The sequence below is a fragment of the Hyperolius riggenbachi genome, chromosome 9, assembly GCF_040937935.1.
Source record: "Hyperolius riggenbachi isolate aHypRig1 chromosome 9, aHypRig1.pri, whole genome shotgun sequence".
Taxonomy (NCBI): Eukaryota; Metazoa; Chordata; class Amphibia; order Anura; family Hyperoliidae; genus Hyperolius; species Hyperolius riggenbachi.
Genome location: NC_090654.1, coordinates 143,272,959 through 143,291,074, shown reverse-complemented (window position 1 = coordinate 143,291,074; position 18,116 = coordinate 143,272,959). Strand labels below are relative to the sequence as shown.

At 40.6% G+C, this 18,116-nt stretch overlaps 1 protein-coding gene across 7 annotated transcripts in view; it reads right to left on the bottom strand.

The window, feature by feature from the left end:
* The window catches only part of SEMA6C (semaphorin 6C), a 464,232-nt gene that overhangs the window by 216,622 nt on the left and 229,494 nt on the right, over positions 1–18,116 (bottom strand). For 5 of the 7 annotated variants that reach the window (XM_068253590.1, XM_068253592.1, XM_068253589.1 and 2 more), the window contains one exon: positions 11,311–11,387. The exons of 1 other annotated variant lie outside the window; for it this stretch is intronic. The gene's annotated coding sequence lies outside the window, so the exon portion shown is untranslated. Of the gene's footprint in view, positions 1–11,310; positions 11,388–15,669; positions 15,691–18,116 lie in introns of those variants that run through there. One more of the 7 variants, XM_068253593.1, reaches the window with a different exon arrangement.

The window sequence follows — 18,116 nt, the reverse complement described above, 5'->3', positions numbered from 1 at the left end:
ATGAAACATGACAGGGGGTCAGAAAAGTCAGAGATGCTTGAAAATGGGAAAATTCACTTTTTGCACCATAGTTTGTAAACGCTATAACTTTTACCCAAACCAATAAATATACACTGAATGGGTTTTTTTTTTTATCAAAAACATGTTTGTCCACATTTTTCGCGCTGCATGTATACAGAAATTTTACTTTATTTGAAAAACGTCAGCACAGAAAGTTAAAAAAATCATTGTTTTGCCAAAATTCATGTCTTTTTTGATGAATATAATAAAAAGTAAAAATCGCAGGAGCAATCAAATAGCACCAAAAGAAAGCTTTATTAGTGACAAGAAAAGGAGCCAAAATTTATTTAGGTGGTAGGTTGTATGAGCGAGCAATAAACCGTGAAAGCTGCAGTGGTCTAAATGGAAAAAAAGTGCCTGGTCCTTAAGGGGTAGAAAGACTGTGGTCCTCAAGTGGTTAATCACTACTAATCACAATGAAATGATCTATATCTTGTTTTTTTCACCATCAATTGGGCTTTTTGAGGTTGATATTTTTTTTTCAGTAATTACTTTATTGTCTATGCATTTTAAAGGGGAAAAACAAGGAAAAAATGAAAAAAATACACTATTTCTCTAATTTCATCCTTAATAGTTTTAATATAAACACTGCTACTTTGCATAAAACCCACACATTTTATCTGCCTATTTGTTCTGGTTATCACAAGATTTTAATTATGTCTCTAGTACAAAGTATGGTGACAATATAGTATTTGGAAATAAAGGTGTATTTTTTTGGGTGGGTTTTTTTCCACTATTTTCACGTGCACATGCACAGGAATGCACGTGCACAGCCGCAGCAGCACTGTCTGACTTATAAAAACATCCTGGAGCCATTAAGAGGCTCTAGCAGAACGTTTTTATAAGTCAGCTTGTCAATAAGTGGCTAAAGACTTATTGATGGTTAGCCACTGTAAATGACCCGAGCCTTGTTATTTTCTCCCCTTGCACGTTTATCTTTCTCTCTTTAAATGTACGGCCTTTTTCATAGAGAAAATTATGGCGGCAGCAGCCTCTTTGCTCCACTTTAACCCCCTCCTGCCTTATTTTAGGCTGTGTCCCTGCACTCGTCTTATATCAATCCCCTAAGTGCAAAATTGTCACTATATTTAAAGGGCACCTGAAATGACACCTATTTCAGCATATGTAGTATGGGATCCTTTTACTTACCTGTTCTCCAATTTGGATGGGCTTCTCTCCATTGTGCTGCTCTGCCCCCGTTTGAGGCTAAGACTGCAGTCAGTTGCACAGAGGACAAGGAAGCGGAGCATGCTCAGTCCACTTGCCCTCCTTGTAATTTCATGCTCCTGACCAGATGTGTACAGCAGGAGCAGGAGTGTCATGGTATGCATAAATGACAAGTGCTGCCCATACACGAGCATCATCTCAAGTATGCATGCCCAGAATTCTCTTGGCTGCTGTGCACAGCCAGCAGGTGCCCAAAATTCCAGTAAGCACGAGTGGACAGATGGACAGAGCATGCACTGGTTCTTTGTTGAACGGGAAGCAGAGCAAAACAACAGAAGGGATTCCCTTCAAACCAGTGATCCCTAGTCTAGTTGGAGTGTTGGACAGTTAGCCTGGGGGGGGGGGGGGGGGGGGGGTTGGTGACAGCAGGCCTTGAGTGCTAAAAAGTATAAAAATGGCCTTGTTGGAAGGCAATCAAAATAATTAGGAGCAAGAGTTATTTACAGGAACATGTTGTAAATGAAGGTTAAATTAATGGGGAGTATGAGTATAACCTCAAGCCCCACCTTAAAATATTGTTTAGGAAGATATAACTTGACTTGTGTTTCGGTTGTATAATTTAACCACTTGCCGACCACACACTCATACCGTGCGGCGGCAAAGTGGTAGCTGGAGGACCAACGACGCAGATCTGCGTCGCCAGGTGCCTCCCTAATTAATCAGGAAAGGCCGTTTCCTGTTAGATCACGGAGCGGGTCTCCATGAATAGCCTGTGAGCCGCTGATTGCGGCTCGCAGACTAAATGTAAACGTAGGAGACACATGTCTCCTTTGTTTACATTGTACGGCGCTGCTGCGCAGCGGCGCCGTAAGGCAGATCGGCGATCCCCGGCCAATCAGCGGCCAGGGATCGCCGCCATGTGACAAGGGACAGCCTGTCACTGGCTGCACAGGACGGATAGCGTCCTATGCAGCCCGGATCACCAGGGGGGAAAGGTAGAAGAGGGAGGGTGAGAATGTCGCTGCGGAGGGGGGCTTTGAGGTGCCCCCCCGCAAACCTCAGGCAGGCAGGAGCGATCAGACCCCCACTGCACATCATCCCCATAGGGTGGGGGGGGAGGGGAGCGATCTGGTCGCTCTACCTGCACCCTGATCTGTGCTGGGGGCTGCAGAGCCAACCCAGCACAGATCACTAAAAACAGCCCTGGTCCTTAAGAAGGGGTAAAGGGTGGGTCATCAAGTGGTTAAAAAGCTCATCATAAAGAAATGATTGGCAGCATTGCTAAACATGGACAATGGTGTTGCAGTTTCTGCAGTGAGTTCTGGATCTCCTCTCCTCGCTTACACAGGTTAATATAGTAAGTTGTCTGCCTGTGCTCTCCACAGGCTGCAAAGACAATAAAACAAGTGGAATCACATTATCCAGCTTAATTCCTCTTTCATTAAGAAGGTATCTGATGGAAGGTCATTGAAAGACAATTTTTTTTTTTATGTAGAATATGCCATAAATTACCAGAGTGGTGCTCATGTGGGAAGCATGTCTATCACTTAAAGTGCTACTTACGTCAAAAAAGAGAGGTTATTTATAAAATGCTGCAGTTTAATATCAACATTTTGTACTAGAATTTAGTGAACACTGCCCATCTTTTTAGCTATAATTTTTATTTTCAGATTTTTGTATTTTCATTTATTCGTTTTTATTTAGACACCCGGGCCCATATGCAATTACTTTTTTTACCTGATATTTTTGCATATTATCAATAACATACCTTTTAAGCTCACAGCAAGAAAATAGTCAGAATAATTTTAACATTTTGTTAAAGTGTGTTGGGATTTCTTTAATTGCAGAGTGCTTAAAAGGTATTGAAAAAAAACTTAGGAGAAAAGTGAACTAAATAAGGATCCCAGGGTGCTCTAGTCATTCATGTCCAGCTGACTACAACTAACACAGAATCAATAAAATATACATATTATTCATCATTAAAATGCTTCTCAATGAGAAACTTGCAGATGCAACAAATTAAACCTTTGTAGCTCTGGGAAAAGAAGAAGAGGGCACATTAATGTTGTCCATTCTGTTTGAAAACCAGTTTCCTATTTACATAGATATTTTTCGAAGTCTTATTTTTGTTGACATTTTAATTTAATGTATTTATTAATACTACTGCTACTACATTATTTAGCATTTAGCATCCGAAGCCAATTGCATAGCTTGGAGTTCAGCTTTAAAGCTATTTTAGCCAAATCATTTTTTCTGGTAGCGTTTGATGGAGTGGGTGAATGTTGTACTCTTTCTGGCTGTTCTGTTTATGTCTCCATTGGAAATTTTTTCTTAAATTTTTGTCTGTGGAATCTTTATGCACTACCACAGTTTTAATGAAAACTCTGATGCTTCTGTGGAGAGAGACTAAAGGATAGTGCATGCTCACCTTTCACTGCTAGAACACGAACACACACACACACACACACACACACACACACACAGACACACAGACACACAGACACACAGACACACAGACACACACACACACACACACACACACACACACAGACACACAGACACACAGACACACAGACACACACACACACACACACACACACACACACACACACACACACACACACACACACACACACACACACACACTTCAAAAAGCCTGCAGACAGCATGAAAAGTTTTGGAGTGATGTAAATATGTATTAATAATATAATTTAAAGCAATGACAACTTGATAGCAGTTGTAACACTTCCAAGATTTGCAAAAATAGGCTGTTGTCTCAATCCCTGTTGAAGAGATTCACCGATTCTGCCAGATTGAGACACATAATGCAATAATGATGAAAAGGAGATTCTAGCCATTTTTCACACTATCAAACACATTTTTAGTTGCAGCTGAGCTTTAAGCTCTTCAGTTAAATCTCATTTAACAAGAAAAGATGTCACTAGCGTATAGATCGCCGAAACTTTGTTCCATACTTTACCACTGCACGTGGATTACAAAAAGTATACAAAAGTCTTCGATAAAAATTGATTGCTAATCCCTGTCTCCTCTCTCCGTCTGGGCTTGTGCTGTTCATGCTATTTTCTGTCTGTACCCAACCCCCTTTCTTTCCCAAGAAGATTGGACCACTGCTGTTGCAGCCATGCTGCTTTGATTGCAGCCTGCAATGCTTGAGCTTCCAGGTAGGAAACTCTGTGAGGAGCACTGGAACCCCTGCTGGTGTTTAAGCTGCACGCCTGTCTATGGGAGTTCAAATTACAAGCTGTGTTTGCTGTGAAAGCAATTTGACTGAACCAGACAAACTGTTTCTTTTTACTAGATTCTTGTCAATGGCTGATGATGGAGGAGAGGCTAGGGAGTCCAGTGGATTTTTGTTTACAAACTCATTAACCCTGCTACTGCCACTGAGTCACATACTGTATTTTGGCTGATTTAAATGATCATGATGGATCTCACCTGTATAATATTTAACATGTACCGGAATATTGTTTTTTTCCCTCTGGAGATGGGATTGTTTCTATCAGAGGGGATGACATGCTATAAATGGTCTTATACAATATACAGGTGGCATTTGGACCAGCGGCCATGGTTTTTCTGGTAATATTATAACTTTGTTACTTTGCTTCGGTTGCCAGTTTACTGAACTTGATTGTCAAAGGAATAATTATTATGCAACGTGAATTGTTATGTATTCTTTGGTTCTACACTAAGCTTTTATCCACATTTGTTGCACTAATAAAAAAGATGTTAAAAAAAAAAGCCAGATCAACGTTTTGGGTATTAATTATACTTGTACCCCTAGTAGGGAGTACTTATTTTCAATCCTGCTTTTTTTTCTTTACTTTTTTTTTTTTTTTTTGTAAAATGGGAAAATTTGAGAATCCCTAAAAGGCTTTCATTGCATTTTATTTACCCTTTAAACCGATAAGGTGTCTATACACTAACTCGATTTCCCACCGATATAAAGCAAATTTCACTGTTGTGAAATTGATAACGCAAACGCTGACCGATCGATTGATCTCCATCCGAAATCAATCGATTCAGTCGATCTATCCAGGCTGAAAATTTTGCTTGATCACCGGCAGGTCGGGAGAATGTCTTTAGCGGCGTTCGATGCAGCACAGCGGCAGCAATACATCACCTGTCCAGCCGGCGCGAGGATCCGCCTTCTTCTCCATCTCTCTTCACTTCCTGCCGTGTCCTGTGACAAGCTGAAGTTCAAACAGTAGAACGCCCTCTACTGTTTGAACTTCCGCTTGCCACAGGATGAGACAGGAAATGAAGAGGAAATGGAGGACGCCGAAAGAAGTGTGACTGAACGGATCCCGGGGACTTGCACTGGCAGACAGGTATTATTATTGCTGCTGGCAGGGGGAGCAAGGGCAGCAAGGCTGGTAGCAGTGACAGCTTCACAAATTTTGAATTGATTTCATGCTGAAATCGATTTAGATCTGTGTGCAGTGTATGGCAGGCAATAGATCCCTCTGTGATCAGATTAGATCAGAGAGGGATCTATCTGTTGGTCAATCTGGTGGCAATCGACCAGTGTATGGCAGCCAATATTTTCCCTTCCTGTGGTGTGACAAGCCACTATCAAGAGAATGTCTCCAGAGAGAGCATAGACAGCAATAAAACCTAAAGGAAGTTGCACCTTTTATTGTATGAATGGTATCATCCGGATTCAAAATTTCCTGTTATTCCGAATTAAAGATTTCTAAAGCAAATATATATCATAACATAGGGAGCCTGAGCTAATCAATAGTATGAATTTTATTAGTATCAACATTTGATGCAAACAATACTATAATACACAAGCATTAAAACCATTTAAAACTCTCCTATATAGCCATCTTAATAACAGAACGAGCACAGCCAAATATATAGGTGCACCTATTATGATACCGGTATCCTTAATCTTATCTTCAGGCCTCTTTAGCAAGTCCGGTTATGCTGGCTATATTCAGTCATCCAGTAAGTGCATATCTTCAATCCAACCTGTGTGCCAGTTTTTATATATGCACGGCTCTTTCAATTAGAAATACACCCTCATTACACACTCTGAATTGTACGTAACCCTTAAAGAGAACCTAAACTGAGAAGGATATGGATTTTATGGATTAAAATAATAGGATATGGATTAAAATAATACCAGTTGCCTGACTCTACTGCTGATCCTGTGTCTCTAATACTTTCAGCCACAGCCCCTGAACAAGCATGCAGATCAGGTGCTCTGACTGAAGTCAGACTGGATTAGCTGCATGCTAGTTTCAGGTGTGTGTTTCAGCCACTACTGCGGCTGAAGAGATCAGCAGGACTGCCAGGCAACTGGTATTGTTAAAAAGAAAAATCCATATCTCTTCATTTCCTTTAAGCCAAGCAGCTACCAGAGTAGTATAAGGGGGCTTGTTTTCTTCAGCCACTTCTGGCAGTTAGCTGTGAAATTTACGCATACCGCGGACTATTGACAGTCTCTCCTATATGCAACTGATATTGACACTCAGCCGCCAGTCAGGCCGGTACTTACGTGCCCTTACTAGATTGATAGGGGCTCTTATCAAGCTTTACCCCGCAGCCGTCACTCCATCAGTGCTACCTTAGCTGTTTCGAAAGGTGCGACATCGGCATAATTCACAGTTCGCACTACGGCACTCTCTGGGTGCAAGGATTGCCAGGAAGTGGGCGGAGGCACGGGAGGATCAGCGTACCCACGGTATGACGTCACGTATCCATGATATTTGGCTTCGCTCTGCTCATTCTGTTATTGAGATGGCTATATAGGAGAGTTTTAATGCTTGATTATTGTTAGCCTCAAATATTGATACTAATAAAATTCATATTGATTAGCTCAGACTCCCAATGTTATGATATATTTGATAAGCTTTATGTGTGACGGAGCTTATATATATATATATTTGTTGCTATCCTACATTTATAGGTATATTTATGAGATTTCTAAAGCAGACACTTGATGGAAAACCTGAAATACAACCTGAAATACAAATGGATATTGCCTGGCTATGTCAACTGCTCCTTCACCTCCCACATCCAAACCGTAGCTAGAGCCTGCTATTTCCACTTACGCAAAATCTCCAAGATCCGGCCTTTCCTGACCCCAGACACTGCCAAACTCCTTGTCCATACCCTCATCATCTCCCGCCTGGACTACTGCAACTCCCTCTTGTCAGGCCTTCCTCAAAACCGCATCGCCCCCCTAAAATCCATCATGAACGCAGCAGCCAGACTCATCTACTCCTCCCACCGCTCTGTCTCCACAACTCCCCTATGCAAATCCCTTCATTGGCCTCCAATTCACTTCAGAATCAGCTTCAAGATCCTATGTTTGGCATACAAATCCTTACACAAGCCCTGCCCAACCTACATCTCTGACCTGGTCAGCAGATATACACCTGGCCGCCCACTTCGCTCCTCCAATGACCTCCTCTTAACCACCCCACGCATCTCGCACTCCCATGCCAGACTGCAGGACTTCACTAGAGCTGCCCCTATCCTGTGGAACTCTCTCCCGCTGCCCATCAGGCTCGCTCCCACCTTCAACACCTTCAAAAAAGCACTCAAAACTCACTTCTTCAAGGAGGCCTACATCAACTCAACACTACCCTAATCCTTTCTGCCAATAACTTCTTGATGCACCCCCTCCTTTTGTGTCACCAGCCCCTCCCTCTAGATTGTAAGCCTTTGGCAGGGCCCTCTTCCCTTGTGTATCATACTTGACTGTGTGCACTTTACCCAGAATTTGGAACTGGTAATTTTTTACCACTACCATTCCAGTTTATGATCTGGCATTGTACTATTATCTGCATTGTGTTGCGTATCTTATTGCTATTACCTGTATTGTTGTATCTATGGTCTGTTACCTGTATTGTTCTGTCAACCCTGTTATCATTGTCTGTAATCCTATTTATTGTACAGCGCTGCGTAATATGTTGGCGCTATATAAATCTAATAAATAATAATAATAATAATAATGCACCTCTGGCCAGTCTTAAAGTGACACTGAAGCAAAAAAAAAAAAAAAAAAAGGTATGATCTAATGAATTGCATGTGTAGTATGAATAATTAATAGAACATTAGTAGCAAAGAAAAGTTTCATGTTTTTATTTTCAGTTATATGGCATTTTTTTAATAACACTGAATTATTCTCTAATCTTTGCAGTTTACAAACTACACTCTGCATTTTAAACTATGAAACAGAGCAGAGTTAATGACTCTTTGAACTTCCCTGCAGTAAAATCGTATCTGAAGTTGTCTTTCACTATTTCTTTGATGTATAAACGCCCATACACACGTCGGATTTTTGCGAATGACCCGTCGTTTGAACGGTCCGTCGTTCGCACGTCAAATCCGGCGTGTGTACAGACTATCGCTCGGGTGATAAGACTGGTTTTCATTCAGCGATCCGCTAGGCGGATCACTGAAAACCAGTCTCATCACCCGAACGATAGTCTGTACACACGCCGGATGATCATCACTCTGATCAAACCTGCCAGATTTGATCCCTCTGAACAAATCTGCCAGATTTGATCCCTCTGAACAAATCTGCCAGATTTGATCAGTCTGATCAACTCTGCCAGAAATCTATGCCTCAACATGCTATATCGTCATAATTTCAATCAAGATTATTGATGAAACTGGATGGAAATCTATGTCGATCAGGGGCGGGGCAGAAGTGGAGGTAGATTGATGGCCAATAAAAGCTTACACTACATTGAACAGTGCAACACTGTGCAGCATGTAGAAGGAATAGATCCCTCTCGATCGGATTCACACTAGTACAGTACTGCTACAGATTCAGATCAGAGAGGGATCTATCTTTTTGCTACATCGGGTGGTAAATTATGAATGTGAGGTTACCTTCACTCTAATCTTGTGTGCCTCAAGACTAGTTCCTGGACTTTTGGTATCAGGCTTTGTTTATAAAGTATAATGCCTCTAACTAAAAATATTTTTTAATATTCATTATATGAGATTTGGAATTCCGGTGATAGGTTTTTTAATAAAAAAAAATTATATATACTTTAATGCTGAATAAAATTAGTAAAGCATAGAATAAAACAAACATGCGGTATAAACTGCAGAGTTGCTCATCATGTTCTCGGTAGAATGTGATCACAGCAAATCAGGACCTTAAAAAATACATAGATTATTCTTATATAGAATTAAAAGTTGCTTGTGCTAGAGATTGTTGCATTCTAGGCACTTGTATTGACCTGAGGAAGCGGGCAAGGACCCGTGAAACGCATTGTCTTAACGTGCATGAATATATATATATATATTTTTTTTTACTTGGTTTATTCTTTTGAGAAGGTAAGACATACATTTCTCATTTGCACCTCAGCATATAGTTACCATTATTCATCAAGTGCGCCTCCACTAGTGTTTTAAGTATATTACAAATATATTAGCAGATGATCCTCCAGAAGTTTGGCTACACACAAGCAGCTGTTATAAAAAGCTGTAAGCGAGCTGCAGGATGTTACACTGGGAATGCTGAAACTATCACTTTGTGCTATAGGACAAAATAATAAAATGCTTTTATTTCTGCTGGTCATACAATCCTGAAAAGTCCCTGCACACATCTATACATATCCACAGCCTGAGGCTGTTTGGCTGCCATGCAATAATGTATATCACCATGCTGTCATTTCAGTGCTCAGTGTCACCAGGGGTGGTTAAAAATGACTGTAGACAAAGCACAGCATTCAGCAATAAATATGCTGCAATGAGAACCATTTACCTCTCCTTGCTTTTTGATATTGCATGCAACCTTTAAGATGGAATATACTGTATTGTTTTACTTTAAAGAGGAACGGTAGTAAAAATAAAGTAATGCACTCTCTGCATATTGTAATTTTGGGGATATCCCAGTTGTTCCAGGGGAACGTGAAAAAGCTTACAAGGCCTGGGCCAATGAGCCTTAAAAAAATTCCTTCCCGACTCCAGATTGGAGTACGTATTGTCCAGACAGGACCTGAAATACTGAGTGGACCTGAAATACTGGGTGGTGTTAAATGAGTTGTAGCAACTTGGAGGGGGAAGTAATTTGGGGTCCAGCATACCCCAGATCCCAGAATTACCTGTGTGCAAGGAACGGACTATAGCATTACTGGTATAGCCGTGTCGTCATCTGGTGTTATGCAGCCGGTGCCATGCGCCCAGGTGACCTGATTTCTAATGCATGACATTACATGCAATGGATACCCCTTAGTGTGAAATGAATTAATAACAAATCACTATGTGTGCCATAATTCCTTGCAACATATACATTTCCACTTCTGAGCATATTCTATCTAGTAGCAATGAAACATTAGGCTCATCTCATGGAATGTTATTTGAAGTCACAGCCAAACACATTGCAAATGTCAGTAAGGAGCTAACTAGGGTTTGATTTTGTTTTTTAGATGCACGTGTGAAGCCATCCCTATGTTTAGACAGACCCTTACATAAGAAGTGGAGTCTATGGAGTTGGTCCCAAGCCAGTGCTGAATGGAGTCTGAGAATGCATGATAATGGAAGGAGAGCTCTAATGGCCAAAAATAAAAAAATGTGATTTTCTGTTGAATATAAAAATGCGCTATAAATTAGGAAGATCAAAGGTGTCCTTCAGTCAAACGTAAACAAGACCAATCAATTGAGATTTTTTTTTAAGTATCTACATTGGCTGCATAATGCTTTGCAAGTACTATCTGCCACTCTAGTTTACATCCCCTGCTCGGGTTCTGTAGGGCTTTGTTCATATTATGTAGCTGAAGAAGGAATAACAGATTGGAGTGCAAGACTGTATGAGCAGAGCACGGTTGGATTATGCCTATTGCTCAGCTAGATAATCTAAGCACTTTAGCAAGAGCAGGCAGATCGATGAGCAGAAATTAGGGTTTAGTGCAGCCTCTTGCGTGTTAACTATGGAAGGCACTGCAAAGTCAAAACCAGTTTTGCAAGCAAATTCAGTTGTGCAATATAACTGCATTGTTGACAAAAGGATTTTATACACATATGTGATATGCCCTCTATTGTTGCAGTTACACTTTAAGTATGAATATTTACTGAACAAGTCAATTTACTCACTGAGTCAATCTGATAATTCTCCAGATCTGGTCTCGTTCTTCAATGCCCAAACTTATTGCACACCTGGATCTGTAGATCTGTCAATATAGCAAATAAGATTTTGTTGGTTCATTGATCAGAAAAGTTATGAATGCAGAGATTTCAGACAGCAGCTTTCTAAGTGGGCAAAGCTGCTGGAAACAAACTAACTGTGAATATAAGCGCATTTTTTACTTAAAGGGAAGATCAAAGGATATTAAAAAAAAAGGTTCTACTTACCCAGGGCTTCCTCCAGCCCCTGGCAGCCGATATATCCCTCGCCGCAGCTCCACTCCCAGGGTGGCCCGGGTTTCTTGGAGTGCTCTGCGCAGGTGTAGAAGTACTGCACCTGTGCAGAACGTTCCAGACCACGTGAACACAATCATGAGCAGCGTGACTGTGCGCTCGTGCAGGCGTAGAAGATGCCAACCTGGCGAGGTTGGCATCTCCAATAGAGGGGACCCTGGGCCACCGGCTGGGAACGGAGCTGCGGTGAGGGACATATCGGCTGCCAGGGGCTCGAGGAAGCAGAGGTGTATCTAGAGGGGTGCAGGCATGGCTTGTGCCATGGGCGCCACAGCACCATGGGGCGCCATGCCTGATTCTGTGCTGCATTGTCGTGCCTCCCATCACTCATACCTCTCAAATCAGATTAATTATGTTAACTGGGGAACATGTAGGGCCCACTTGGGTTAGTGTTAGAAAAGAGGGTAGAAAGGGAATAAGAAAAGATATTTCCAAAAAAGTAACTTCAGCAATATCCTGAGCCCAAAAACACAGGCAACCATAACACATCTACGCGAGAAAGGATACTGTTTTTAGAGGGGGGAGGCGCAATTTCAGAGTTTGCCATAGGCTCTATATTACCCAGATACGCCCCTGCGAGGAAGCCCTGGGTAAATACAACTTTGCTTGTTTTAATGTCCTCAGATATTCCCTTTAAGAGGTCCGTGTAAAGAGCTACCTTGCTGTATCTTCAAATGAAGTTTACTTATCCATTGTGTTCCTTTTTCTCATAGGCAGCAATTGCCCAACAATAATTTTGCAGAACGTTTTTTTGCATCCTCATTGCTAACCTATCTTTGAGTAGGATTCAGAATTTTCTGTATTATGGAAGTCATTTTCTCCAGCGATTTATAGTGAAATTATAAGGTGTAACTTACTAAGCTGGTACAAGAAACGCATTAAGCTTTACACTGTACTACAGTGGCTAATGAATTCCCTCCAGGCAAGCAAGGGTTATTTATGTCTGCTGAACGCAAGCTTGGCAGAAAAAAAAAATCTGAAGTGTAGATAGGCTCAGGCAGTAAAGTACACATAACATTAATCTATCAATTTACAGGAAAATCCCTGGGGTGCAAGAGATAAGACTCGAGTCCTGTGCTGGCTAATAGGAGCAAGAAACGACAAGACGAGCAGCCAATAATAGATGGAATATGATTCTAGAATGTTTTATTTCTCTGTTCAGTCCCTCTAACTAGCTCTGATCTGCTGATTCTTCCCTTCAGAGTAATTTAAACAGCACCTTGTTCTAGAACTGGCCCCTTGCCACTGTATCCAAGCCAAATTCCCTTCAGAGTAATTTAAACAGCACCTTGTTCTAGAACTGGCCCCTTGCCACTGTATCCAAGCCAAATTCTAGAACCTCTCATTGTCTGGTCTAGTGTCATTTTATATAAGACTGATTTTGGAATTTCTTATTGTTTGACCCAGTGCCCCTGAAGTCAACTGGCGTCATTCTGTCCAGCCTGATTCTAGAATGACTCTTTGCTTTGCCTAATGTTAATCTATACAAATCTTGTTCTAGAATTGCTTATTGTTTCAAGGTCACTAAATCCAAGGGTGGTTCTAAATCTGTTTTTGTTTAGTTTAACCACATTCTAGAATTATACACATTTTGGGCCCATTTCATTGTGTTCAAGGCCAGCTCTAAAATTGCTTCTTGTATGGACCAGTTACTGTGTCTAAGCCTGGATCTAGAACTGCCTCTTGATCGACCCAGTGCTATTGTAGCAATACCTAATTCTAGATTCAGTGTATCAGCATCCAAGCCTGGCCCTTGAATACAGAGTAGGGATACCAAGAGCCAAATATAGTGTAGTATGTACTGGTAGTTGAAATGAAGTATGATAGAGTAATAAACTATATTCACAAAGCAGGATTACCTCAAAGGCAACTACTGTATAGGCAGGTGGAGAGATTAGACCTGACCCCACTCAGGATTAAGAAGTCACTCTCCATAGATGAGGAAAAAAAGGGGCAACACCCCTCCACCAAGGGTGGATTTGATATAGCATAATATGGATACAGAGGCACCGAAAGGATAAAAGTATCTAAAAAGTTTAAAACATGAGGAGGCAGTGGTGGACTTGCCTCCTCCAAGCAGACACAAAAATTGTCAATGTGTTTGTCAAATACAACAAGTTTATTTACATACTCCGGGGGACAATGCAACGCATTTGGCCGGTTTGATCCCACTTCATCAGGCAATAACAACAGAGCAATAGCATATGTGGTCAGTAGAAGAGCCAGGCTCCTCTGTTGACACAGTAGAATGGTGGAGGTATTTTGCTGATCAGGTACTGCACCATTGTTAGCCTGTTTTTGCGGGTGCATAAACTTGAATGCTGCAGGACACTGGAGTTACAAGAATATTCACCATCTATTGTGCAGTGGAGGACTTATGGGTTAACCCATATTTATTATTGTAATAAAATCATTCTTCAGTTTTAGCTGTGTAACAATATGTTATATTTCCAACTTACCACATCGTAGCGCTGGCTGCTAACAAGTTTAAAGGAATACTTAAATCATTTAAAAAAAATGACTTTTACTCACCTGGGGCTCCCCTCAGCCCCCTGCAGCTGAACGGTGCCCTCGCCGTGTCCCTCCGATGCGGCTGGTCTCGCCGGCGGCCACTTCCGGTTTGGCCGTCACCGGCCGACAGGCTGTGAACGCGGCTGATTATCCGCGTCCCCGGACGCAATAGCATTGTAGAAGGCGCTATTGCGTCCGGGGACGCGGATAATCAGCCGCGTTCTCAGCCTGTCGGCCGGTGACGGCCAAACCGGAAGTGGCCGCCGGCGAGACCAGCCGCATCGGAGGGACACGGCGAGGGCACCGTTCAGCTGCAGGGGGCTGAGGGGAGCCCCAGGTGAGTAAAAGTCATTTTTTTAAATGACTTAAGTATTCCTTTAAGTGTTTGTTTGTTGTCCTTATGTTGGCTTAACAGTATCTTTTTCACAGCTGAGGAAAAAGGGGGCGGGCCAAAGCTGTAAATTTGATTTCTTAACTGTGCTCCCATAGGAAATAATGTAAATAAACTGTTTTCAGCTTCACTTCTGTAAATTTAAACCTAACATATCTTGCAAAGTATATTCTCTAGAGGTTCTGCTTTGCTGAGTCACTGCAGAAAATGTACTCTGTCCCTTTTGTTATGTTTGGTTTCATGGTAGACAATACTGATTATAGACACACATGGACACATTTGCTCAGACGCAGATTACCAACTACCAAAAAACAAACAAAACTAATCTTACAGAGAAATCTGAAATGGAGACTTGACCCTTAGCTGTTTGAATAAAATACAGACTTAATAAAATCAACAAGGGAACAAAATGTCCTATTTTTGCGTTTCAGGATAACCCTTATTCATATTAATAATTCAAGAATATGTTCGATGAAGATATTACTCCTTCACTGGTTTTTGTTTTTTAAACAAAGATCTGAGTCTTTGGTTTAGTTTTATCTACACTTATGCCTCTTGTTTCATTTACTGCCATACAATTGCCAGTTTTAGAATCTCTATCTTTGTAAAAATCCATACTATTGGTCTAGAACCATCACTTCTTTGTAGATTACAAGACAGTAAAATGAGATCGAATGGATTGTGCTTCTATTGATCACGCTCAACTGTCACTCATGTGTTAGAGGGTAGCTTTACCTTACCACAAAGGTACAATAAGAAACATGGGACAGTTCTTTTGTCTACATGGTGAAAAGCACAATCCCATCTGTTTTTTTGTGTCCAGGTTTCACCTTGATCAAGGTGAGAGGTGGAAGGCCATTGTATCTAATCAGTCCTATCTGCCAACTGTCTGAAGAGGAGGTAATGCGGTTGCATAACGGAAAAGGGCTACACAAAGCTTACTAGATTTTTTGTCGTTATAATCAAAGTAAAATATGTAGGTAGTTGATGTTAAAGAATGAGAAGTAGGTAAACCATATTTAACATTAACTGAACAAGCCACCAACACATATTTGTTTTAGGTAAACAATTCTCTGTGTGATTGCCTCCTTCTAGAGGTAACAAATACGTTTTTTAGTTTTCAGTACTCATACCTTCTGCCAGATATTATTATTATTGTATATCTTCTGTAGTGCTGCACAAAATACAAAACAGTATGAAAGTTCAAAACACAGTATAATCAGGACATCTAACAATATAAGTACAGATAAATACATCGTTGATGTGTGGTTTAAGATATTACCAATGCTGGTACATATTCATTTGATACATTCTAGCAGAAACAAACAAAAAAAACAGGGGGAGGTTTCTGAGTTTAGGAACTTACAATCTAAGCAGGGTTTTTCAACCTGACCTGGTGACACCCCCCAATTATGCAGGTTTTGCGGGCAACTTAGCACAGAGAGACAGCTTTCTGCAGTCAAGCAAGAACAACAAAAGAACATATATGAAGGACAGAAGAAAATATTAATTCCTTATAGACAAGGATTATGGCATTGGATTTTTATTAAATAATTTAAACACCAGTGTGTTTATGTAATTAAAATATTTTGCCACATTATGTTTTTCCCCCACTTTTAACCTTTTGTATAACTAGGTAAGGGGTTAGAAGTAACCTTTTTAAACCTTTACCTAAGTGAGGTTGTCTATATGATCATTCTCATATTCCAAGGTTCATCAGATTAAAAAGCATAAGCCCCATATCATTACCCCTGACCTCTTCTGAGCAGTGGAGGTGAGGATGAATCCCTTGTCCTTTAACATTGAGGCAAGGCTTTGCACCCTCCCTATTGTTCTAAGCCATGTGAGTTGGTTTTGGTCAGGGGGTAGAGTCCCATGCCTGCTCGCTCTGCAATATTTGCTCGCATTAATTACATTAATAAGGCTTGACATTGATCACTGGTCAGATGTATGTAGAGTACCAAATCTTGGCACTTCTTGGTAGTGTACAAAATCTAATTTAACTTCTGCAGAGAACCAAACTACAGTAAATCTCTGCAGAGTACAAGATCTCTCTTCCATAAACAAAATAAAGTAGTGATAGGTCATAAGAGACAAGACTTTAAGCCTTGTGTATTCTTTGTTCTATTCCTATGCCAGTGTCCCCAGAACACCATAATAACTTGTATAATTTCAAACAACTTGTATAACTCAAACAAAATGGCTGATTTGGCATATTTCAAAAATGTGTAATTTGAATGTGTGTAAAATTAATCATTGTAGTGTAGAAGGGTATCTCCATTTTAGCTAGGTTAATCTATTTGGTTATTATAATCTGCTGCTGTTATGTGTTGTCACTTCTGTATACCTATTAGCCTATTGCTGGTTTAAACATAATAATGTTGTTATTGTTTTCTCTTAGTTCCTGTACTCTGGTCCACCAAGGTTCATATGAAAGTGATGGAGGTGTCAGAGAGGAAGGAATAGCAGTGAGGGAATTTTTTTCAGTGGACCCTTTAAATGTTTTGACTTTCCCCTTCTCCACACTATCCAAAGCAAACTTTTTTTCTCCGTAGAGTTGGTCTCTATGTGTTCAACTATTTATTTAACCGTTTGGCAGGATGTGCCTTTCAAAGCATTTTTTATATGTAAATATGTGGAAATGACATGCATGCAGATCAAAGTTTTAGTAATCACAGACATTTTGAAAAAAGCAATCACAGCAAAACTTTCCCTTGCAGTGCACTAAATAGCCTTGAATAGCATCAGTGTAGAGGGGCAGCAAAGTACATTGTTACAGCAAGAGATTTAGATGTACAAGAAAACAAGCTCCAGGCTGGGTACATTATCTAAAGTCTGTAACTGCTTAATAGGTGTAGCTGCAGGCTGTTACTCTCTGCATGCCCCATCCATCCGAAGAAATGACAGACACTTTAGAGGACTTCTCGGCTTGTAGGTTATTCACCTCCCAGGGGACCAGGCTGTAGCCAATTATATAGATATCTCTGCCACCCTGGGGGAGATTTAGGTCTAACATATACATTTATTTATTTATTTATTTTGCCTTTGCAAAAGATTGTTGCTTTAGTCTGTGAATACAGCAGTCCCTGAAACTATTTTATAATCAAAAAATAACCACAAAAATCAGGTCGCATTATTGCAGAGCAATTGTGGAATTTACTTAATTGGCTGTGTGTTTGTCATCAGCATGCAAGTTCTGTTATGAAATAATTTCTGTCTATTGTGGCTTGTATAACTTTCTGCATCAGGAACATTTGTGGTTAATTTAAAGCGAAGATCAAGAATTTAGGTTCCAGTTAAAGCTTCTAATTCTTAAGCAAGCCCTAAAAAAGTTGTTAATTGTCCAATGGAGCAAAAGGTTGATCAATACCCAGCAGAAAATAAACCAGGTAGTATAGATACCATACCACTTCATCCCACCCAATTCTGATTATATTTTGGCAATCAAATTGCTACTGTTCTACCGCTTGACACAGTGCAATGTAGGGTTGCAACGGTATGAAATTCCACGGTATGATAACCGTAAAAAAAAAAAAAAAACACTGTATGATGGTTTTATAAAATCATTTGGACCCAGGGC